This window comes from Oryctolagus cuniculus, chromosome 1 (genome assembly GCF_051225735.1).
Source record: "Oryctolagus cuniculus isolate XC-2025 breed Fujian yellow rabbit chromosome 1, ASM5122573v1, whole genome shotgun sequence".
NCBI classification, from domain to species: Eukaryota; Metazoa; Chordata; class Mammalia; order Lagomorpha; family Leporidae; genus Oryctolagus; species Oryctolagus cuniculus.
The window spans coordinates 154997685-155023023 of NC_142867.1; the positions used below are offsets into that span (position 1 = coordinate 154997685).

Below are 25339 nucleotides of genomic sequence, written 5' to 3' on the forward strand. Positions count from 1 at the left end.
GTTGTTAAAGTTGCACTATAATAGGGAAACTGTAAAGGAGGGAAGAAATTCTCTATAAAGCTCTAGGTTCAGAAACTAAAGACAGCAAATGTGAAAGTAAAAAGTAGGACTTAAAACAAGGGGAGTAATTTTGATTTATATATCAGTCTCCTACTCACAGATTACAATCTTAATATAGGCACTTTGGCATATACTAAAGGGAAAAAAATTCTTCCCCTCATCAAAACAGCTTTTGAGGATCTATGTCTCAGCATCCTAGGAAATATTTTCTTCACTCAGACACTTGGAAATCCCCTCACTATGCATTACCGAGGGCCCTGAACACCCAATCCAAAGAAATATTGTGCTGAAAATCTGAGATCTCTATAAGTTCTCTTTCTTAAACATAAAATTAACCAGACTTTCAAGATAAATATGCATTGTGAAAGAGAATGGTAAAAACACATAAATAGAAAAATTTATTCCAGTTGAGCAAAAATTTCAGATAAGAAACTTTCAAAGTCTCTAAAAGACAATTGCTGAGAGTCAAGAAATTATTTTTATGAAATAACACTCTGAAAAAAAAATCATAGAACATAAAAGATTCTTCAACAATAAAACTATTATTGTAAGTACTAGATTTTCTGACTTTAGCTGATAACCAAAAAAAAAACATTTTGTAGGAAGAATAAAAAATTTACTATTTTTAAATTAAAAATAATTTCATGGAAATAAATACTATATGTAAAGTCAAAAGAGAAATATTTACATCATAAACCACAAACAAAAGCAAATCTCAACAATCAAGAAAAAAATATCAAAAGCCAGTAGAAAAACAGGATACAGAATTCATAGAAAAGGCACATGAACCTGACATATATTAAAAGAACTTCAATTTCACCTTAATGATATGAATGCAAATTTTTAAAATACTGAAATGCTATTTTTTATTTATGGAATTGGCAGAAATTCAAAAACTTGACAACTTAGCCAGCTGATGTCTTAGTACACTTTCTATTGCTATAATAGAATATTTGCAAATGGGTAATTTACAAAGGAAAGTAGTAATTTGGATCATTATTCTGGAAGCTAGGAAGTCAAAGAGCAAGTACAGGTACCTGGTAAGAACCCTGTATTGATTCATCTCATGGAAGAAAATAACAAGCAAATACGTGTGGAAGAACAAATGCAGGCTGGAGGCTCATTTTATAACAACCTCTGTTGGCAGTTACTAACCCCTCCCATGATGCCTCACTCCCACAAGAAAGACACCAGTATTCCTAATGACTTAATTACCTCCAAAAGCTCTCTCCCCAAACACTGCCACAATAATAAATTTCAAAATGAGTTTTGGAGGTAACAAACCATAGTCAAACTCTAGCAGCTGCCAAACTGCATAGATACATACCCTTTCATGCAGTGCTAATAACAGAATTGTATCAGCTCTATAGATGAAGAGTTATTTTTTTATTAACAAAACTATTCATGCACTTACCCTTCCAGAACCCAACTGGAATCCCACTTCTATGATTCCACCTGAAAGATACAAGGGTAATTCAAACACTGTATGGAAAACACAGAATTAAAGATAATGTTATATTGGTACAAAGCCATTTTGGGTTTTTCATAATGCACATGTTCCATTAAATTTGGAACATCCCTCATATACCAACCCAACTACAAAAAAATGTTCTAGAACCATTCATTGTAACATTGTTTGCAAAATCAAATTATCAGAATCTACCTAAGTGTCAGGGAGCGGCAGAATGAATTTTGGTGTATCTAGTCAATGGAGAATGACATAGAAGAACTAGAATGAAATTATTTCCAGGATAGTTATTTCATGAACAAGCCAGATGTAGAATGTATACATAATACTGTAATTTTAATAGAAAGAGAAAATCAGAATGTATATGTACATGTCTGATTAATTTTTTCCAAAACAAATGACTAACAAAAGTATTACCTCTTACAGGGTCAGTGGGAATGGGATGGGAAGGCTTAGGATGAAAGAGACATTTGAGTAAGACACAAGTAATACATACTTTTATGATTTTTACATCTTTATAATTTAAGGTTTAGCTAGGAGATAAAAACACACCATTATTTGAACAAATGATTTAAAAAATTGTTCAGTAGACATAAACTTATTAACTAGATAAGTGAAAAGATAAAAAGGCAGCTAAGGCAACAAGATGGAGGTAACCACAGGAATCAGTTACTATCTGTATGTCATGGAGAATGATGAGAAGATGCTGCAATTACTACAATTTAGAAATTCTTAAAATTTGAGAGATCTTTACTAAGCCAAAACTCAGATCTTTGAAATCATTGCTCCAATGATTTTGGGGTCTCAGAGCTTAAAGGGCTCATGGAGGTGGGAGGTTTGATGAGGTTAGTCCTGCAAATATTTGAAAAATTCAAACAATTCAGCTGTATCCTAGGTTGCCAGGATGAAAAAGCATTACACAGGAACCTGGAGAAGACAAAAAGCTCCACAGAGATAAACAGAACAGAGGAAGTTCCTCCTGCATTCCCCAACATTACAGTCTCCCCTACAGTATCCCATTTGGAAGAACATAGTAGAGAATCAGTTGGAAAAACAGACATATGTCTTGTAGAGTCCCAGCCCCAGTATCACAAAGCAGGCAGTGTATAGAAGGCTGACCCAGAATTAAGTTCATAATAGGTACCCTATGAGAGTTTTATATATTCAAAAGATTAAGTTAATTCCAAAGAAAAATAGTGCATCATAAAACTGAAAAGAAACAGAAACAAATGAACATAATGTACAAAATTAAGAATAACCCAAAGAAAAGAATTATTTCAAGTACAGTAAATTGACTCTTATTTTTAATATATCCCAAGAACCAAAATAAATGCAGAGATATATAAATACTTCATGCACTATATGTACTGTTGGAAGTGATTTTATAATTTAAAAATTATTTTATTCAGAGGTCTGTATGAGCCACAGGGAGTTAAGCCAAAGTTTGTGACACTGACAGCCCTTAGGAGCACTGTTTCAAGTCCCAGCTGCTCTGCTTCCAATGCAGCTTCCTGTTAATGCACCTGGGAAGGCAGCAAAAACAGTCTAAGCACTTGGGTCCCTGCCACCCATATAGGAGAGCAGGATGGAGTTCTTGTCTCCTATCTTCAGCCTGGCTGAAACAGGGGTGTTGCAGCCATTTGAAGAAAGAACCACCAAGAGAAAAGATATCATCCCCCTCCTCCTCTCTCTGTTGTTCTGTCTTTCAAGTAAATCAATAAATCTTTAAGAAAATTAATAACCATATTATAGTATAAAACAAATTAGTCCACTAATGATATTAAAAGCAAAAATGTTGTATTATAAAAAATGAACACGAATGAGTTTTTTTTAACTTTTATTTAGTAAATATAAATTTCCAAAGTACAGTTTATGGATTACAATGGCTTCCCCCCCATAACTTCCCTCCCACTCGCACCCCTCTCATCTCCCGCTCCCTTTCCCATTCCATTCACATCAAGATTCATTCTCAATTATCTTAATATATACTAAATCGATCTTCTGTATATAAAGATTTCATCAGTTCGCACCCACACAGAAACACTAAGTGTAAAATACTGTTTCAGTACTAGTTATAGCATTAATTCACATTGGATAACACATTAGCGACAGAGATCCCACATGAGGAGTAAATACACAGTCACTCCTGTAATCTCCCTAGGTTCTAGTCATGAGTTGCCAAGGCTATGGAAGCCTTTTGAGTTAGCTGACTTCGATCTTATTCAGACAAGGTCATAGTAAAAGTATAGTCTAAGTGTAAGTTCTCTCCTCCCTTCAGAGAAAGGTATCTCCTTCTTTGATGGCCACATTCTTTCTACTGGGATCTCACTCACAGAGATCTTTCATTTAGGTGTTTTTGTTTTTGTTTTTGTTTTTTTGTTTTTTGGCCAGAGTATCTTGGCTTTCCATGCCTAAAATACTCTCATGGGCTCTTCAGCCAGATCCGAATGCCTTAAGGGCTGATTCTGAGGCCAGAGTGCTATTTAGGACATCTGCCATTCTATGAGTCTGCTGTGTATCCCGCTTCCCATGTTGGATCATTCTCTCCCTTTTTTATTCTACCAGTTAGTATTAGCAGACACTAGTCTTGTTTGTGTGATCCCTTTGACTCTTAGACCTATCAGTGTGATCAATTGTGAACTGAAATTGATCATTTGGACTAGCGAGATGGCATTGGTACATGCCACCTTGATGGGATTGAGTTGGAATCCCCTGGCACGTTTCTAACTCTACCATTTAGGGCAAATCCGATTGAGCATGTCCCAAATTGTACATCTCTTCCTGCTCTTATTCCTACTCTTATGTTTAACAGGGATCATTTTTCAGTTAAATTCAAACACCAAAGAATAATTAGTGTGTTAATTTAAGAGTTAACACTATGATGTTAATTTTAAGCAAGATATAGCATATATTTTTAAAGATTAATTCATTTTTAAGGCCCAGTTACAGAGAGAGAAGGAGAGAGAGACAATCTTCCTTCCACTGGTTCACTCCACAAATGGCCACAATGACTGAGCCTCGGCCAGGCCAAAGCCAAAAGCCTGAAACTCCATACAGGTCTCCCACATGAGTTACAGGGATCTAAGCACTTGGGTCACTTTCTGGTGCCTTCCCAGGAAGCTGATCAGAAGTGGAGCAGCCAAGACTCCAACCAGGCTCATACAGGATGCCAGAATTGCAGGGAGCAGCTTAAGCCACTGTGCCACAACACCAGTCCCTGATTTTTAAAACATTGTCCTTAGTACCCCATATAAAAAGATTCCAGAAGCAATGCACCTAGGAGTAGGCAATGTACCAATACCCTAGATATTTGTTTCTAAATATCATTTCCCACTTAAAAAAAAAAAGTCTACTTGGAAAAATGGCTGATTCAACATCAAGGGAAGATGTTTTAACATAACCCGAGACATCTTCTATCAAAATGCTAGAACCTGCTCGAAGGCATATACAGTCATGAAAAAAGAACACAAGGGGCTCAATGTTTAAACTTGGGACAATTTTATGAAGAAGAATAGTAATTAGAATTGATTGTAATGTTTTAAATAGAAATTCCTTGTCTACTGTGAAACTCAAAGTGTGACTCAAAGAGGGTGAAAACTGTTCTCTGTATGAGAATGCTAGTTAACAAAAGTAAACTGAATTATAATTAGAAAATCACCATTTGGTGTCTTTTAATGTAATAAATGACATAGGAACCATCATCAAGGGAGGTTACAACCATCCAGTGAAAAATTGGGGGGAAATATAATCACCCTAGAGATCACTGACTCATTTCAAAAGAGAAAACACTAGAATCATTGCAACAGGGAGATCTAGAGGCCACTGCCCTCACAAAATGATCAGATTTGGTGTTGTTATTACTGGGAGTGCCTGAAACATCATGGCTTTTTATATGAAACACGATGAAGTCCATATATTAACCTACAAATTTTTTATGGAAAAATATCTTACCTGAATTAATCAGTAATCGGGGTCCAAGGTAATACAAAAGAGAAGGAAGCAATTTAAACGGCAACAAAAAGACACAATCAGACAAAATCAGAATGTGAACATTCTATAAGCAAAAGGGACTGGGTTCTCTCAACTAAATATAGTACATAAAACTATATTAGGTCTATATTTTTATTACCCAAGAGGCTCATATCAAGAACTCCAATATCAAAAAGAAAAAAAAACAGATATGGCAGAAAGAGACAAAAAATGTTAAGAAATTCAAGTGAATAATGCAAGTAATTTTCACAAAGTTGATACATAAAATATGATAGCATCTGAAGGCAGAAAATCTCATAGTAAGGTCACAAAGGAAATCCAAAACAAATAATAGAAATATATTTGGGAAAATGGCAGGACCAAATCATTACTTATCAATAATAACCTGGAATGCAAATGGTCTAAATTTTCCAATAAAGATACAGACTATCTGAATGGATTTTTTAAAAAATATCCATCTGAGGCCAGTGCTACGGCATAGTGGGTAAAGCCGCAGCATGCAGTGCCAGCACCCCATTTGGATACCACTTTGAGTCTCAGCTGCTCCACTTCCAATCCAGCTCTCTGCTATGGCCTGGGAAAGCAGAAGATGGGCCAAGTCCTTGGGCCCCTTCACCCACATGGGAGACCTGGAAGAAACACCTGGTTTTTGATTAGTGAAGCTCTGGCTATTGAAGCCAATTAGGGAATGAACCAGCAGATGGAAGACCTCTCTCTCTCTCTGCCTCTCCTTCTCTCTGTGTAACTCTGACTTTCAAATAAATAAATCTTTTTTAAAAAAATGACCCATCTATTTGCTGCCAATAAGAAACACGCTTTCAAAAAAAAAAAAAAAAGCAAGACTAAAAGTGAAAGATTGAAAAACAGATATATTCTCCCTGATCGGTGACAACAAACTGAGCACCAAAAAGGAAACCTGTTAAAGTGAAATGAACACTATGAGAAATGGTGACTTGATCAGCCCTCACTCTGACTGTTGATGAGCAACTTGATATGTTATCCCTCTTAGTATTTTTTTTGTTTGTTCTACTTAATACTTTTGGTTGAATACTGTAATCAACACACAATTATTCTTATGTGCTGAAACTTAACTGAAAAGTGATTGCTGTTAGATATAAGAGTGGGAATAAGAGAGGGAAGAGATGTGCAATTCGGGACATGCTCAAGCTGACTTACCTCAAACGGTAGAGTTAGAAACATACCAGGGGACTCCAATTCAATCCCATCAAGGTGGAATGTACCAATGCCATCTCACTAGTCCCAGTGATCAATTTCTGTTCACAATTGATCATAATGATAGGAATAAGAACCAAAGGGATCATATAAACAAGACTAGTATCTGCAAATACTAGCTGATAGAATAAAAAAAGGGAGAGAACGATCCAACATGGGAAGTGAGATACACAGCAGACCCATAGAATGGCAGATGACCTAAACAGCACTCTGGCCTCAGAATCAGCATGCGGATCCAGCTGAAAAGCCCATGAGAGTATTTCAGGCATGGAAAGCCAAGACACTCTGGGGAAAAAAAAAACCTAAATGAAAGATCTCTGTGAGTGAGATCCCAGTGGAAAGAACGGGTCATCAAAGAAGGAGGTACCTTTCTCTGAAGGGAGGAAAGAACTTCCACTTTGACCATGGCCTTGTCTAAATACGATCAGAGTCAGTGAACCCAGGGGGCTTCCATAGCCTTGGCAGCTCATGACAAGAGCCTAGGGTGATTACTGATGCCATAAACAAGAGTGTCAATTTGTTAAGTCAACAACAGGAGTCACTGTGCACTTACTCCTCATGTAGGATCTTTGTCCTTAGTGTGCTGTACATTGAGATTTAATGCTATAACTAGTACTCAAACAGTATTTTTAACTTTATGTTTCTGTGTGGGAGCAAACTGTTGAAATCTTTACTTAATGTATGCGAAACTGATCTTCTGTATATAAAGAGAATCAAAAATGAATCTTGATGTGAATGGAAGGGGAGAGGGAGTGGGAAAGGGGAGGGTTGCGAATGGGAGGGACGTTATGGGGGGGGGAAGCCGTTATAATCCATAAGCTGTACTTTGGAAATTTATATTCATTAAATAAAAGTTAAAAAAATATATATTAGATATATAACTGGAAAAAAAAGAAAAACAGATATTCTGTGGTAATGAAAAGCAAAAAAGAGCAGGAGTAACCATCCTAATATCAGACAAAATAAATTTCAACACAGAAACTGTTAAAAGAGACAAAGAAGGACATTATATAGTGATTAAGTAATCAATTCAACTGGAAAATGTAACTATAGTAAATGTATATGCATCCAATGCCAGAGTGCCAGGCTATCTTAAAAAAAAGGTTAATAGATATAAAGGGAGACATAGAATCCACTACAATAATGGGGGACTTCAACACCCCACTTTCATCAATGGAGAGATCAATCAGATTAACATGATCAACAAATTAATAATAGAGCTAATCTACACTATGGACAAATGTACTTAACTGATATCTACAGAACATTTCATCCCACAACTGCAAAATACACATCCTTTGCATAAGTGCATGAGACATTCTCTAGAACAGACCACATGCTAGGCCACTTGCCTAGCATGTCTCAATAAATTTAATAATTGAAATCAGACCATGTTATCTTAAGACCACAATGGAATGAAGCTGTAAATTAAAAATAGAAGAAACTTTAGAATATATCTAAACACAGGGAGACTGACCAACATGCTCCTGAATGAAGAGTGGGTCATAGAAAAATTAAAAAGGAAAACAAAAGATTCTTAGAAATGAAAATGACAACACAACAAACCAAAACTGATGGGATACAACAAAAAGCAGTGTTCAATAGGAAGTTTAGAGCAATAAGTGCCTACATCAAGAAATTGGAAAAGTGGTAAATAAAAAGAGTGAAATCCTGTCTTTTTTTTTTTTTTTTTTTTTGACAGGCAGAGTGGACAGTGAGAGAGAGAGACAGAGAGAAAGGTCTTCCTTTTATCATTGGTTCACCCTCCAATGGCCGCCGCGGCCGGCGCGCGGCGGCCGGCGCACCGTGCTGATCCGAAGTCAGGAGCCAGGTGCTTCTCCTGGTCTCCCATGGGGTGCAGGGCCCAAGCACCTGGGCCATCCTCCACTGCACTCCCTGGCCACAGCAGAGAGCTGGCCTGGAAGAGGGGCAACCGGGACAGAATCCGGCGCCCCGACCGGGACTAGAACCCGGTGTGCCGGCGCCGCTAGGTGGAGGATTAGCCTAGTGAGCCGCGGCACCGGCCGAAATCCTATCTTTTGCAACTCAATGGATACAATTGGAAGCCATTATGCTTGGTGAAATAAATCAGTCACAAAAAGACAAATAGTGTATTTTTCCCTGGTTTGTGGTAATTAATATACAGAGCATAAAATGTAATGTATACTAGTGAAATTGATTCGTTGAGATTTGATGATGTTTGTTGTCCTTGTGTATACACTTAAATAACTAATTTTTCCACTTACTATTACCTGAATTCTTTATTTTGTGGAGGGTTAAGCTTATGATTATAAAATAAACTGAGTATGTCACTGTAAAAATTTGAAGAAAAAAATGAGAAAGGAAGAAGAGGGGAGTGTTGGGAGTGTTAGCAGGAAGAAGGCTAAGGTGGAAATTATCATTATGCTCCTAAATTTGTATATATGAAATACATGAAATTTCTTCATCTTATATAAATTTAAAAAATTTCATAAAAAGGAAAAATGATTAAACTGAATGGTTACAATATTGCTAAGTGGAAACAATGAAAAGAGGCCAACATCTATATTTTTCTGAGGCATTTCAAACCACCAATGGCAAATAGAAAAATCTAAATGCCTTAATAGAAAGTAAAAAAAATCTTACCTGTATCTGCCTTTTTTTTTAAACTTTTCTTTAATGAATATAAATTTCCAAAGTATAGCTTATGGATTACAATGGCTTTTCCCCCCCATAAATTCCCACCCCCCCATAACCCTCCCAACTACAGCTCCCTCTCCCCTTCCATTCACATCAAGATTCATTTTCAATTCCCTCTATATACAGAAGACCAATTTTTGCATATATTAAGTAAAGATTTCAACAGTTTGCACCCACACAAACACAAAGTATAAAATACACTTTGAATACTAGTTATAGCATTAATTCACAATGTACAACACGTTAAGGACAGAGATCCCACATGAGGAGTAAGTGCACAGGGATTCCTGTTGTTGACTTAACAAATTGACACTCTTGTTTATGGCCTCAGTAATCATCCTAGACTCTTCTCATGAGTTGCCAAGGCTATGGAAGCCTTTTGAGTTCACCGACTCTGATTTCATTTAGAAAAGGTCATAGTCAAAGTAGAAGTTCTCTCCTTCCTTCAGAGAAAGGTACATCCTTCTTTGATGACCCGTTCTTCCCACTGGGATCTCACTCACAGAGATCTTTCATTTAGGTTTTGGTTTGGTTTGGTTTGGTTTTTTTTTTTGTTTTGTTGTTGTTGTTGTTGTTGTTGTTTTTTGTTGTTGTTGTTGTTGTTTTGCCAGAGTGTCTTGGCTTTCCATGCCTAAAATACTCTCATGGGCTCTTCAGCCAGATCCGAATGCCTTAAGGGCTGATTCTGAGGCCAGAGTGCTATTTAGGACATCTGCCATTCTATGAGTCTGCTGTGTATCCCGCTTCCCATGTTGGATCATTCTCTCCCTTTTTTATTCTACCAGTTAGTATTAGCAGACACTTGTCTTGTTTGTGTGATCCCTTTGACTCTTAGATCTATCAGTGTGATATATTGTGAACTGAAATTGATCATTTGGACTAGCGAGATGGCATTGGTACATGCCACCTCGATGGGATTGAGTTGGAATAACCTGGCAGGTTTCTAACTCTACCATTTGGGGCAAATCAGCTTGAGCATGTCCCAAATTATGCATCTCTTCCCTCTCTTATTCCCACTCATATTTAACAAGGATCACTTTTCAGTTTAATTCAATCACCGAAGAATAATTGTGTGTTAATTTAAGAGTTCAACCAATAGTATTAAGTAGAACAAAAAAGAAATACTAAAATGGATAATGTATTAAGTTGTTTATCAACAGTCAGGACAAGGGCTGATCAAGTCATTGTTTCTCATAGTGTCTATTTCACTTCAACAGGTTTCCTTTTAGGTGCCTGGTTAGTTGTCACCAATCAGGGAGAACATATGATATTTGTCCCCTTGGGACTGGCTTAATTCACTAAGCATGTTTTCCAGATTCCTCCATTTTGTTGCAAATGACCAGATTTCATTGTTTTTGACTGATATATAGTATTCTATAGAGTACATGTCCCATAATTTCTTTGTCCAGTCTATTGTTGACAGGCATTTAAGTTGATTCCAGGTCTTAGCTATTGTGAATTGAGTTGCAATAAACATTAATGTGCAGACAGCTTTTTTGTTTGCCAATTTCATTTCCTTTGGGTAAATTCCAAGGAGTGGGATGGCTGGGTTATATGGTAGGGTTATCTTCAGGTTTCTGAGGAATCTCTAGACTGACTTACATAGTGGCTTAACCAGTTTGCATTCCCACCAACAGTGGGTGAGTGTCCCTTTTTCCCCACATCCTCACCAGCATCTGTTGTTAGTTGATTTCTGTGTGTGAGCCATTCTAACCAGGGTGAGATGAAACCTCATTGTAGTTTTGATTTGCATTTCCCTGATGGCTAGTGATCCTGAACCTTTTTTTATGTGCCTGTTGGCCATTTGGATTTCCTCTTTTGCAAAATGTCTATTGAGGTCCTTGGCCCATCTCTCAAGTGGGTTGTTTGTTTTGTTGTTCTGGAGCTTCTTGATCTCTTTGTAGATTCTGGTTATTAACCCTTTATCTGTTGCACAGTTTGCAAATGATTTCTCCCATTCTGTCGGTTTCCTCTTCACTTTCCTCTTTCTTTTGCAGTACAGAAACTTCTCAATTTGAGGCAATCCCAAATGTTAAGTTTTACTTTGACTGCCTGTTCTTCCAGAGTCTTTTCCAAGAAGTCTTTGCTGGTACCTATATCTTGCAGGGTTTCTCCAATGTTCTCTAGTAATTTGATAGTGTCAGGTCATAGATTTAGGTCTTTAATCCATGTTGAGTGGATTTTTGTGTAAGGTGTAAGGTAGGGGTCTTGCTTCATGCTTCTGCATATGCAAATCCAGTTTTCCCAGCACCATTTATTGAATAGACTGTCCTTACTCCAGGGATTGGTTTTAGATACTTGATCAAATATAAGTTGACTGTAGATGTTTGGGTTGATTTCTGGTGTTTCAATTCTGTTCCATTGGTCTATCCATCTGCTTCTGTACCAGTACCATGCTGTTTTGATTACAACTGCCCTGTAGTATGTCCTGAAATCTGGTATTGTGATGCCTCCAGCTTTGTTTTTGTTGTACAAGATTGCTTTAGCCATTCGAGGTCTCCTGTGTCTCCATATGAATTTCAGCATCATTTTTTCTAGATCTGAGAAGAAGGTCTTTGGTAATTTGATTGCTATTGCATTGAATCTATAAATTGCTTTTGGGAGAAATGGCATTTTGATGATATTGATTCTTCCAATCCATGAGCATAGAAGATTTTTCCATTTTGTGGTATCCTCTTCTATTTCTTTAAGATTTTGTAATTCTTATCGTAGAGATCTTTGATGCCCTTGGTTAAGTTTATTCCAAGGTATTTGATTGTTTTTGTGGCTATTGTGAATGGGATTGATCTTAGCAATTCTTTCTCAGCTGTGGCATTTTCTGTGTATACAAAGGCTGTTGATTTTTTGCATTGATTTTATATCCTGCTACTTTGCCAAACTCTTCTATGAGTTCCAATAGTCTCTTAGTAGAGTTCTTTGGATCCCCTAAGTAAAGAATCATATCATCTGCAAAGAGGGATAGCTTGAGTTCTTCCTTCTCAATTTGTATCCCTTTAATTTCTTTTTGTTGTCTGATGGCTCTGGCTAAAACTTCCAGAACTATATTGAATAGCAGTTGTGAGAGTGGGCATCCCTGTCTGGTACCAGATCTCAGTGGAAATGCTTCCAACTTTTCCATATGCAATAGGATGCTGGCCGTGGGTTTTTCATAAATTGCTTTTATTGTATTGAGGAATGTTCCTTCTATACCCAGTTTTCTTGGGTTTTTCATCATGAATGGGTGTTGTATTTTATCGAATGCTTTCTCTGCATCTATTGAGATAATCATATGGTTTTTCTTTTGCAGTTTGTTAATGTGCTGTATCACATTGATTGATTTGTGCACATTGAACAATCCCTGCATACCAGGGATAAATCCCACTTGATCTTGGTGGATGATCTGTCTGATGTGTTGTTGCATTCTATTGGGCATAATTTTATTGAGGATTTTTACATCTATGTTCATCAAGGATATTGGTCTGTAATTCTCTTTCAATGCTGCATCTTTTTCCGGCTTAGAGATTAGGTGATGCTGGCTTCATAGAAAGTTTTTGGTAGGATTCTCTCTTTTTTGATTGTTGTGAATAGTTAGAGAAGAATTGGAGTTAGTTCTTTTTTAAATGTCTGGTAGAATTCAGCAGTTAATCCATCTGGCCCTGGGCTTTACTTTGTTGAGAGGGCCTTTATTACTGATTCAATTTCTGTCTCAGTTATGGGTCTATTTAGGTTTTGTATGTCTTCATGTTTCAATTTAGGTAGGTTGCATGTGTCCAGGAATCTATCCATTTCTGATAGATTTCCCTGTTTGCTAGCATGCAACTCTTTGTAGTAATTTCTGATGATTCTTATTATTTCTGTGCTGTCTGTTGTTACATTTCCTTTTCACCCCTGATTTTATTGATTTGGGTCTTGTCTTTTTTTAGTTAGTTGGGCCAATGATGTGTCAATATTATTTATGTTTTCAAAAAACCAGCTCTTCGTTTGGCTGATTTTTTTTTTATTCAATCCTGTTGATTTCTTCTGATTTTAATTATTTCTCTTCTCCTACTAGATTTAGGCCTGGTTTGCTGTAGTTTTCCTAGATCCTTGAGATGCACTGAAAGCTCATTTGTTTGGTGCCTTTCCAATTTCTTGATGTAGGCACCTATTGCTATAAATGTTCCTCAACACTGCTTTTTCTGTATCCCATAAGTTTTGATATGTTGTGTTGTCATCCTCATTTACTTCCAGAAAGTTTTTGATTTCTCTTTTGATTTCTTCTATGACCCAGTGTTCATTCCAGAGCATGTTGTTCAGTCTCCAACATATCAAAATTTACAGAATACAGCAAAAGCAGTGTTGAAAAGAATACATCTCAAGGCCCTAGAAAAACAGCAAACCAAACCCAAAATTAGGAGCAAAGAAATAAAAATTATGCAAGAAACTCAAATAAAAAATACAAAAGATCATTGACACACAATTGGCCCAATTAACCAAACAAAAAAAGAGAAGAACTGAATCAATAAAATCCGAAAGCAAAAAGGAAATGTGACAACAGATGCAACATAAATAAAAAGAATCATCAGAAAATACTACAAAGAGCTCTATTCCAACAAATGGGGAAATGTAGAAGAAATGGATAGATTCCTGGACACATAAAACCTACCTAAATTGAGCCATGAAAACAGAGAGAAACTGAACAGAATAATAACCAGGACAGAAATTGAATCAGAAAAAAAGACCCTCCTGGAGCTGGGGGGAGGGCGGGAGTCCCACGATTTTCCTAAATCTGTATAAATAAAATGTAATAAACATGTATAACTTTAAAAAAAAAAGGCCCTGCCAACAACAACCACAACAGAAAAAAGCCCAGGACCGGATGGCTTCACTGTTGAATTCTACAGACATTTAAAGAAAACCTAACTCCAATTCTTCTAAAGCTATTCAAATAATCGAAAGCAAAGGTATCCTCTCAAAACTCCTTCTATGAAGCAAGCATCACATCACCTCCTAAATCTGAAAAAGATACAAAAAAGAGAACTACAGACCAATTTCCCTCATGAACAGAGACACAAAAATCCTCAACAAAATACTAGCTAACTGAATCAAACACCACATCAGAAAGATCATTCACCCGGACCAAGTGGGAATTATCCCTGGTATGCACAGATAGTTCAACATTCACAAATCAATCAATGTGATATATCACACTAACAAACTGAAGAACTAAAACCATATGATACTGGTATCCCATTTGGGTACTGGTTCAAGTCCCTGCTCCTCTAATTCTCATCAGCTCCCTCCTAATACACCTGGGAAAGCAGTGGAAGATGGCCCAAGTACTTGGTCCCCTCTACTCACATGAGAAACAGATGAAGCTCCTGGCTCCATTCTGGCCCAGCCCTGGTCTTCTGGCCATATAGTGAGTGAACCACAAATGCAAGAATTCCCATTCCCTCTCTCACTCTCTCCCTCTCCAACATGGGTGCAAGGGCCCAAGGACTTGGGCCATCTTCTGCTGCTTTCCAAGGTGCATTAGCAGGAAACTGAATCCCAAGTAGAGCAGCCACGACTTGAACTGGTGTCTATATGGGATGCTGGCACTGCAGGCAGCAGCTTAATGCACTAAGCCACAGCACTGGCCCCAATAAAATAAATCTTAAAGATGCTGATGAAGACTCCCTTGGCAATGTAGGTTCAATATCTGGCCCCTGCTCCTAAATTCAGCTTCCTGTTAAAGCAGACCCTGGAAAGCAGTGGCAATGGTTCAAGAACTTTTGTTCCTGCTACTCACATGGGAGACCTGAATTGAGTTCCTGGCTCTGGCCTCCCAGCTGCTGTGAGCATTTGGGAAGTAAACCAGTATAGATAAAATTTTTAAAAATGATTTGGGAGAGATTCTATCATATACAGAATTTTCTCAACTCAGCAGTCCCCAAACTAAGAGACTGACTGCCTTTGCTAATATCTGTATAAATTCCCAGAAAATTCACATTCCAAATGTCACCCAAGCCTTAATTTCATGCTTCTGATGAATTTGTACTTCCCCAATCCCCATGCATCAGAATACCTAAGGCTCTCAGAAGAGGATTTCATTTTGCATCACACACAAACATAAAATCCCAAATTAGACTTCCTTGTTCTTCAAATCCCTTCTGTCATCCTGATGCTGAAGATTTCTCACTTGTTTTGCCACTCCAGGAAACTCAGCAGTCTTCTCATCTATCTTAACAGCTGAGAACTTCTCCCACCTCCCCTAACTCAGCTCCTCTGACTCCATCCACTGCCTGCCAGCCAGCCCAAGATCTTCCCACTCATAGACATATTTGCTTCCCCTCCCCCCACTGCTAAATAGCTTCCAGTCTATCTTTGCACCTATGCACTTAGATACTTTGTTTAGGGTAATGGTTATCTGTGTCCTTTTTAACAACACAAATGACTGGGAGATACATTAAGATTATTACTTTCTAACAATTGTTCTCAGTTGGGGCTAACACTCCCCCTTGTGGGAGGAGGGGAAAGTCTACAGATGTGTAATCCAACAGTGGTTCCCCAAAATTACTCTTTCAGATTTTAAATACAAGATACCTAAAACTTGTAAGACCCAAAATTCAGCTGGACAGTCCAGCACTGATGCATCAAAACTTTACATGGATTGTTAAATTGCTTTTAAACTGAGGCCAACGCCTACTATATAAAAAAGAATTTTCTTTTGCGATAATTTACTTCAAAATTGCTCAGAATAGGTTTTGTGATATGAAAAGGCATCTGGTTCCTATTTGAAATTCTCTAATCAGGGATACAAACTTCCAAGAGATTTTAATATCAATCATGGTTACAAAATAAACACCAGAGAGTTTATTAACCAAAGGACTGTTAGAAATCATTTTTCTTTAGTGAAATCAATGGGGAAGAATTGTAATTGGCAGAGTAGGGAATGGCATGCTACACAGGGCAAGGAAGAAAAAGGGAGATGAAGCATAGGAGGTATACAAACAATGGAGATTAGAGAGAAAACCACCCAGGAAGACCCACGGGAGGAGGGGAACCAGCTTGAACTGGTGTGATGGCTGGCACACACCCAGAGAGCATGGCAAACCAAAGCCACAGATAGCCAGAGCCTGCAGTATTTTTGATGGGGGGTAGGGTCTGACGCAGCAATCTACGGGTATAGTGCATCCTGGGTCCAGTCAAGAACTCAGGGATCTGGCGGTTGCTGGGAGTCACCTGAGGCCCAAGTGGAAGTGGAAAGAGGAGTGAGGTGTGGCTGATTCAAACCAATCTCTCCCAAAACAAAACTGGTGACCCAGATGAGACTGGACAACATTTTAAATCAGGACTACAACCAGCGAAGCCCGCAGTCGTACACATAACATCCCACTGAGACTGGGTACCTCAATGCAGCGCTGGCAGAAGTGGTGGGCAGGCATTAAGGCAGTGAGTTTAGAGTGTGATCCAGAGTTAGGAATAGAGGAAACATTCTGCAGCCCCCACTGTCTCAGAAATCGACCTGGAAGTGGCTGGGCAACTACCAGAAACAAAGGGGCGCCCACACCAGCAGCGTCTGGGGGAACCTTAGGTGCTTAGACCTGGAGTCTAGGTGGCTACATTAAAAGCTGCAGAGCCTAGCTGGGAATCACTACCCTGGAAACTCGCCCCACCCTAGAGCATTGACCAGAGCCCCCAGGCTATACCCAGCACACACATCCTGGTAGTCACTGAAAGGGCAGATATTCCAGGAAGCCACAGAAGCATAGCACCAAAAATAAAAGTCTACAGAAGAAAAATATTAAAAACCAACTCTAAAAATCCTGAAAAATAAGAACTAAAATTCAAATAACAAAAATAAGGAAGTCACCATTAACCACCCCAGAGGAACACAACATTTCAGTATTAGAATGGGAAGAGGAAGAGATTGAGGAAATTAGACAGAAATCAACAAAGAAACCACAGTGCTAATCTATGCTATGGACCAAAAGGACCTAATTGATATCTACAGAACCTTTCACCCCATAGTGGCAGAACACATAATTCATCTCATCAGCGCATGGAACTTTCTCTAGAATAGACCACATGCTAGGCCATAAACCAAGTATTAGCAAATTCAAAAAAAATCAATATCATATCATGAACCTTCTCTGACTACAATGGTATAATGCTAGAAATCAGCAACTCAGGAATCTCCATAACATATGCAAACACACGAAGACTGAACATGCTCCTAAATGAATGGTGGGTCATTGAAGAAATCAAAAAAGAAATCAAAAAATTTTCTGGAAACAAATGAACATGACAATACAACATATCAAAACTTATAGGATACAGCAAAAGCAGTGTTAAGCAGAAAGTTTGTAACAATAGGTGCCTACATCAAGAAATTGAAAAAGCACCAAATAAATGAGCTATCAATGCATCTCAAATATCTAGAAAAATGACAGCAAACGAAACCCAAAATTAGGAGAAATGAAATAATTAAAATTAGAGAAGAAAAACAAAATTGAAACAAAAATACAAAAGATCAGCAAAAGGAAGATCTGGATTTTTGAAGAAATAAACAAAATTGACACAGTATTGGCCCAACTAACCAAAAAAAAAAGGAGAGAGAAGATACAAATCAATAAAATATGAGATGAAAAAGGAAATTTAACAACAGACACCACAAAAACAAAAAGAGTCATCAGAAATTACTACAAAGAGCTATATGCCAACAAACCGGGAAATCTAGAAGAAATGGATAGATTCTTGGATATTTACAACCTACCTAAATTGAGCCACAAAGACACAGAAAATCTAAACAGACCCATAACCAAGACAGAAATTGATTCAGTAATAAAGACCCTCCTACCAAAGAAAAGCACAGGACCTTATGGCTTCACTGCTGAATTCTACAAGACATTTAAAGAATGAACTCCAATTCTTCTCAAGCTATTCAAAACAATTGAAAGAGAGAATCCTCCCAAATTCTTTCTATGAAGCCAGCATCACCTTAATTCCTAAATCTGACAAAGATGCAACAGAGAAAGAACTACAGAACAATTTCCCTGATAAACACAGAGGCAAAAATCCAAAAACAAAATACTAGCCAATTGAATCCAACAATACATCAGAAAGATAATTCACACAAAGTGGGATTTATCCCTCACATGCAAGGATGTTTCAACATTCGCAAATCAATGTGATACATCACATTAACAAATTGAAGAACAAAAATCATATGATTATCTCAATAAATGCTGAGAAAGCATTTGACAAAATACAACACCTTTTCATGATGAAAATTCTAAGCAAACTGAGTATAGAAGGAACATTCCTCAATACAATCAATGGAATCTATGACAAACACATGGCCAGTATCCTATTGAAAGGGGAAAAGTTGGAAGCATTCCCACTGAGATCCATTACCAGACAAGGATGCCCACTCTCACCGTTGCTATTCAAGATAGTCCTAGAAAACTTAGAGCCATTGGGCAAGAAAAAGAAATCAAAGGGATACAAATTGGGAAAGAGAGTCAAATTATACCTATTTGAAGATGACATGATTCTATATATATATAGGAGATCCAAAAGACTCCACTAAGAGACTATTGGAAATTATAAGAGTTTAGTAAGGTAGCAGGATATAAAATCACAATATTATAATATATATATATTAATAGGGTAATGATATATATTATATAGTTTATATAATATATAGTATATATAATATATATTAATAGGGTAATAATATATATAATATACACAAAAATCAACAGCCTTTGTATACACAGACAATGCCATGGCTGAGAAAGAACTTCTAAGATCAATTTCATTCACAATAGCTACCAAAAAATCAAATACCTTGTTATAAATGTAACCAAGGATGTCAAAGATCTCTATAGTGAAAATTACAAAACATAAATAAATAGAACATACAAAAAAGTGGAAATATCTTCCATGTTCATGGACTGGAATAATTAATACCATTAAAATGTTCATTCTTCCAAAAGCAATTTACAGATTCAGTGTGATATCAAAATACCAAGGACATTCTTCTCAGATATTGAAAAAAATGCTGAAATTCTCATGGAAACACAGGAGACCTTGAATAGATAAAGCAGTCTTATGCAACAGAAACAAAGCCAGAGGCATCACAACACCAGATTTTTTTTTTTTTTGACAGGCAGAGTGGACAGTGAGAGAGAGACAGAGAGAAAGGTCTTCCTTCCATTGGTTCACCCCCCACAACGGCAGCTGCGGCTGGTGCACTGTGGCCAGCACACCATGCTGATCCGAAGCCAGGAGCCTCTCCTGGTATCCCATGCAGGTGCAGGGCCCAAGCACTTGGGCCATCCTCCACTGCACTCCTGGGCCACAGCAGAGAGCTGGACTGGAAGAGGAGCAACCGGGACAGAACCGGCGCCCCGACAGGGACTAGAACCTGATGTGCCAGCACCACAGGCAGAATATTAGTCTATTGAGCCACGGTGCCAGCCAACAATACCAGATTTCAAGATGCACTACAGGGCAGTTATACTCAAAACAGCCTGGTACTGGTATAAAAACAGATGGATAAACCAATGGAACAGAACAGAAATGCCAGATATCAATACAAGCATCTACAACCAACTTATATTTGACCAAGGAACTAAAACCAATCACTGGAGCAACGACAGTCTCTTCAACAAATGGTGCTGGGAAAACTGAATTTCCACATGTGGAAACATGAAGCAAGACTCCTACCTTTCACCTTTCATTGAAATCCACTCAAAACGGATCAAATACCTAAATCTATGACCTGTAACCATCAAATTATTAGAGAACATTGGGTAAACCCTAAAACACATCAGCATAGGCCATGAATTCTTGGAAAAGACTCCAGAGGCACAGGTAACCAAAACCCAAATCGACAAATGGGATTACATCAAATTGAAAAATTTCTGCACTGCAAAAGAAACACTCAGGAAAGTGAAGAGGCAACCAACAGAATGGGAGAAATCATTTGCAAACTATGCAACTGATAAAGGATTATAACCAAAATATACAAAAAGATCAAGAAACTCAACAGCAAAATAAACAACTCAGTTAAGAAACAGTCAAAAGACTTAGACATTTTTCAAAAGAGGGAATCCAAATGGCCAACAGACACATGAAAAAATGTTCAGGATCACTAGTCATCAAGGAAATGCAAATCAAAACCACAACAAGGTTTCATCTCACCCCAATTAGAATGGCTTACATACAGAAATCAACAAACAACAAATGCTGGTAAGGATGTGGGTAAAAAGGCACACTAATTCACTGTTGGTGGGAATGGAAACTGGTAAAGCCACTATGGAAGACAGTATGGAGATACCTCAGAAACCTGAACATAGCCCTACCATATGATGCAGCCATTTCATTCCTGGGAATTTACCCAAGAGAAATGATATCAGTATACAAGAGTTACTGCACCCCTGTCGCTCCCCCTCTTCGTGGAGGAACAACACAGGACCCTGAGCTGTTCTTTTGTCTGCTCGGCCCTTCCCGGGTTTGCTGCTGGTACTTCCCGGGTTGGCTGCTGGTCCTTCCCGGGTTGGCTACCGTCCCTTCCACCTCCGTGGAAGGGCAGTTCCCCCTGGCCACATTCCCCACTTCCGCAGGGGAGCGGCACACCGCCGGCCGGCTCTCTCGGGGGCTGCACAGGTGTTCCCCTTCGATGTTCCCCTTAGATGTTCCCCTTAGATGTTCCTGGTGCATGCCGTCTCTCTCCTCCTTTATAGTCCTCCTCCGCCAATCCTAACTCGGCTGCCCACATGCCGAGCACGCTGCTCTCCTCCAATCAGGAGCAAGTCCTACAGTTTATTGGCTGAACTGGAGGCAGCTGTGTAGAAGCTGTTTTCTTCTCTCCCAGCGCCATATTGTGGGAGAGCAGATGCATAGAATAAGTCTTAATTCCAGTAACTTAGTCCAGTCCGGATTGCTCCCCACAGACCCCTATGTTTATTGCAGCTCAATTCACAATAGCAAAGACATGGAATCAACCTAAATGTCCAACAAAGACTGGACAAAGAAATTATGGGATATATATATACTATGGAATACTACACAGCAGTAAAAAAAAAAATGAAGTCCGGTCATTTGCAACAAAATGGATGAATCTGGAAAACATCAAACTTAGTGAAAAAAGCCAGTCCCAAAGGGGACAAATACCATATGTTCTCCCTGATCTGTGAGAACTAGAAGAGCACCTAAAAGGAAATCTGTAAAAGTGAAATTGACACTTTGAGAAGGGATGTCTTGAGCAGCCCTTGTCTTGACAAGGATGAACAGTTTTGGTTTTTTCTTTTTTTCCTTCATATTTGTTGAACTCAACATAAAGTTAATCATATGTGTACAAAGTCAATTGAGAAAGGATCTCATTAAAAGAAGTGGGAATAAGAGAGGGAGGAGGAAGTTTGTAACTATAAAGCTATATAGTTCTGCATACATTCCTACAGACTTACTTCGAAGGGTACAGTTTAAAAACTTGCCTTTAGACCCCAAGTCCCATTAAGCTGGGTGGTAAAAATGTGCCATCTTAAGTGTCAAAGTGATCATATTAATTGTTAAAGTAAACAGATAGGATTAAGTGTTAAAGTGAACACTTTAACAAAATATCATAAACTCAGTGGCTTATATATAATAGACACTTATGCATAGTTCTAGGGACTGGGATGTCCAAGATCAGCATGCTAGCAGATGCATTGTCTGGTGAAAGCCCACTTCCTGGCTTACAGAACCCACATTCTCACAGCATCCTACCGTGGCAGAGTGAGAAAACTTTGTTCTCTTCAGTCCCTTATGAGGGCACTAATCCAGTTCCCAAGAGCTCCACTTCCATGAGCTATAATGGCCTAATTCCTAATATTATCACATTGGAGATGCGGTTTCAACATGTGAATTTGAGGAAGATACATTCAGTTCACAGCACTGGATTTAAAAGATGCCAGAAGACAAGAAGAGGTGTTAATGGTTCATATTAAAAAGAGGATAGGAGATTTTGGAGCTTGAAAATGTCATTGAAAGTTGATCAAACCAGAGAGACTGGTTAAATTACAATGTTGAACATTACAAAGATAACTAAAACTAGTGACTTAATCATCAAGATTTGGACGTCAAGAGCATTCTGGGTGATGTGATTGAGCTATGCCTTCGTGTACCATTATGAGATCTCAGAGCATGAACAATCCCTGGAGTTGCTTCAGTTCCTGTCCCTTGAGAGCTAAAATAGTTAGGGGTGCCCTGGATTTCTATAAACTCTTCTACTTGTTTATTGTAATCATACTCTCTGCTGCTGTTTAGCATATACTAAATTTTGTTAATTTTTATTCCATTCAACCAAAGGAACACACAGTATGTAAAGATGGACATGTTATATCCAATGTATAAAGCAGATTATTATAGACAGCTTATGTTTTACCTTTTTAGTAAAGAAAACCCTATTACCACTATATTCCACCCTCTACCCCAAATTTTTCCAAGGAAAGGAGGAGTGGTTGAGTTTGAAAATAAAATATATATGCATAATCCATCCCCTTCATTACTCATTTGTCTAAGGGGTGAGCTATCAACAGTCTGGATTCTTCTCACTCAATGTTCATTTAAAAATGAGTCTGCTCCATGTAAAGAGATATCTATAGAACAACAATGCCTGTGACAAGATAAGAAAATGTATAAAAATGAATCTCAGTACCATAGGAAACCATTTTCTAATTCAGATATCAGTAATTATTGCAATGTTTTGACCTCTATTTGCATCAAACTTTTGATAATTTTAATCAATTCAAAAATAGTGCAGAAAGGGATGCTATTTGTTCAGTTCCCATAAAGATCACATACTACTAATACTTTGACATATGTATAACACATTAAAAAAATAGAAATGGATATTTTAACATGGCATCAGTGAGAACTGCTGAGTGATGGTAGAATGCGTGATATTTTATTTTCTTCTTTTGCTGTCAATACATCAATCCCATATGGGATGCCAGCGTCGTAGGCAGTAACTATCTGCTATGCCACAATGCCAGGCCCCTAATTTGGATATTTTAAAAGCTTGGGGACTCAAGACAGCAAGAGGCATTATGGCCATGAAAGGAAAGAGGAGGCCCATTTGCTCCTTAGTCATAAACTTAATCACAACTCAAACTTTTTTTTGAAGATATCAGAAAATATATATATTTTATTTGTCTTGGGTTTGGCCAAGTTCATATTGTATGTTCAAAATGCTTGCAGCCAGCAGCCATCAATGGTTATAATTTTGTCATATATTTCTCTAGCCACAGTTAAAAACTTTCTGATACCATTTTGACAGTGAACTTAACTGTAGAAAGCATGATCACGCTTCAATACATTTTTTGGAGATCAATAAAGAGAAGTAGAAATAGCAAAAAATATAATTCTAATGTAGTCTACCCTGCTGTTAAGTAAAGTTCTCTTTTTTCATTGACCAAAAGTATGGCTTGCACCCAACCAGTCACTGCTTGGGACCAGAGTTAGAAAATATTCTTTCCTAATTTATGTTCCATTGACTTTTTAATGGTGGCTGATATTGATCTCACTATGTGCCATCAGATCAGATGCTGCAACCCAATTCAGAGCCAGGAATGTGACTTTAGGTGATCAGCCTTTAATGTACAGGAGAAATGGAGGCAGACAAAGGTGATTTATTTTGCTTGTGCAGGATTTTATTACAGTCACAGCTGTTGGGAGTTTTCCCAGCTAGACTCAGCTGTGCAGCAGGGCAGGTGAGCTGCCCTGTTCTCCTGGAGTGCCACAACTACAAAACAAGCCAAATATTCCAGGAATGACTCATTTGATTAGAGGAGCCAAAAGCAGCACTGAGAATAAAAGAAAAAAAGGAACAAAGGTCACTTTTCAAGGTGGTTACTGATTGTGTGTAGGCATGAACAAAGAAACAAGGGAGGAATGACTGCTCATTACATAAGGTTAGATAAATTCAAACGTCATTAATATCTTTGTTCCAGAGCTCATAGCAAGAATGGGTTGACTTGGTTTGGCATAGGCAATGCTATCCTGTTCTTTATCTTCCTGTATGGGTTTCTCTAAATTTTTTCAAATAGCCTGACTTCATTGTTCAAGCAGAACTATCATGTATGTTAAATCCCATGCAAGAGACAAAACCAGCATTGTGTTGGGCTGGAATGCTGCTAAAACAGATACAGGGGCTACAAGAAGTATGGAGACTGTCTAAATCATGGCGATCTTAGAGATAACTTCTTTTGGTATTAGGGATTTACTCTGCAAATCCTACTGACTTGTTACACAAATGTGAAAGCTGAAAGAGAATGCAACTTTTTTTTTTTTGACAGGCAGAGTGGACAGTGAGAGTGAGACAGAGAGAAAGGTCTTCCTTTTGCCATTGGTTCACCCTTCAATGGCCGCAGCCACCGGTGCGCTGCAGCTGGCACACCGCGCTGATCCGAAGCCAGGAGCCAGGTGCTTCTCCTGGGCTCCCTTGCGGGTGCAGGGCCCAAGCACTTGGGCCATCCTCCACTGCACTCCCAGGCCACAGCAGAGAGCTGGCCTGGAAGAGGGGCAACCGGGACAGAATCCAGCGCCCCGACTGGGACTAGAACCCGGTGTGCCGGCACTGCAAGGCGGAGGATTAGTCTAGTGAGCCACGGCGCGGGCCAAGAATGCAACATTTTAAAAACTGCACATCCCTGGCCGGCGCCGCGGCTCACTAGGCTAATCCTCCGCCTTGCGGCGCCGGCACACCGGGTTCTAGTCCTGGTCAGGGCGCCGGATTCTGTCCTGGTTGCCCCTCTTCCAGGCCAGCTCTCTGCTGTGGCCAGGGAGTGCAGTGGAGGATGGCCCAGGTGCTTGGGCCCTGCACCCCATGGGAGACCAGGAAAAGCACCTGGCTCCTGGCTCCTGCCATCGGATCAGCGTGGTGCGCCGGCCACAGCGCGCCGGCCGCGGCGGCCATTG

At 38.6% G+C, this 25339-nt stretch overlaps 1 long non-coding RNA gene across 6 annotated transcripts in view; it reads right to left on the bottom strand.

Moving 5' to 3' along the window:
• Positions 1-25339, bottom strand: part of LOC149128708 (uncharacterized) — a 145498-nt gene that overhangs the window by 94638 nt on the left and 25521 nt on the right. For all 6 annotated transcript variants that reach the window (XR_016236696.1, XR_016236699.1, XR_016236697.1 and 3 more), the window contains exon 3: positions 1475-1515. This is a non-coding gene — a long non-coding RNA (uncharacterized LOC149128708). The remainder of the gene's footprint in view (positions 1-1474; positions 1516-25339) is intronic.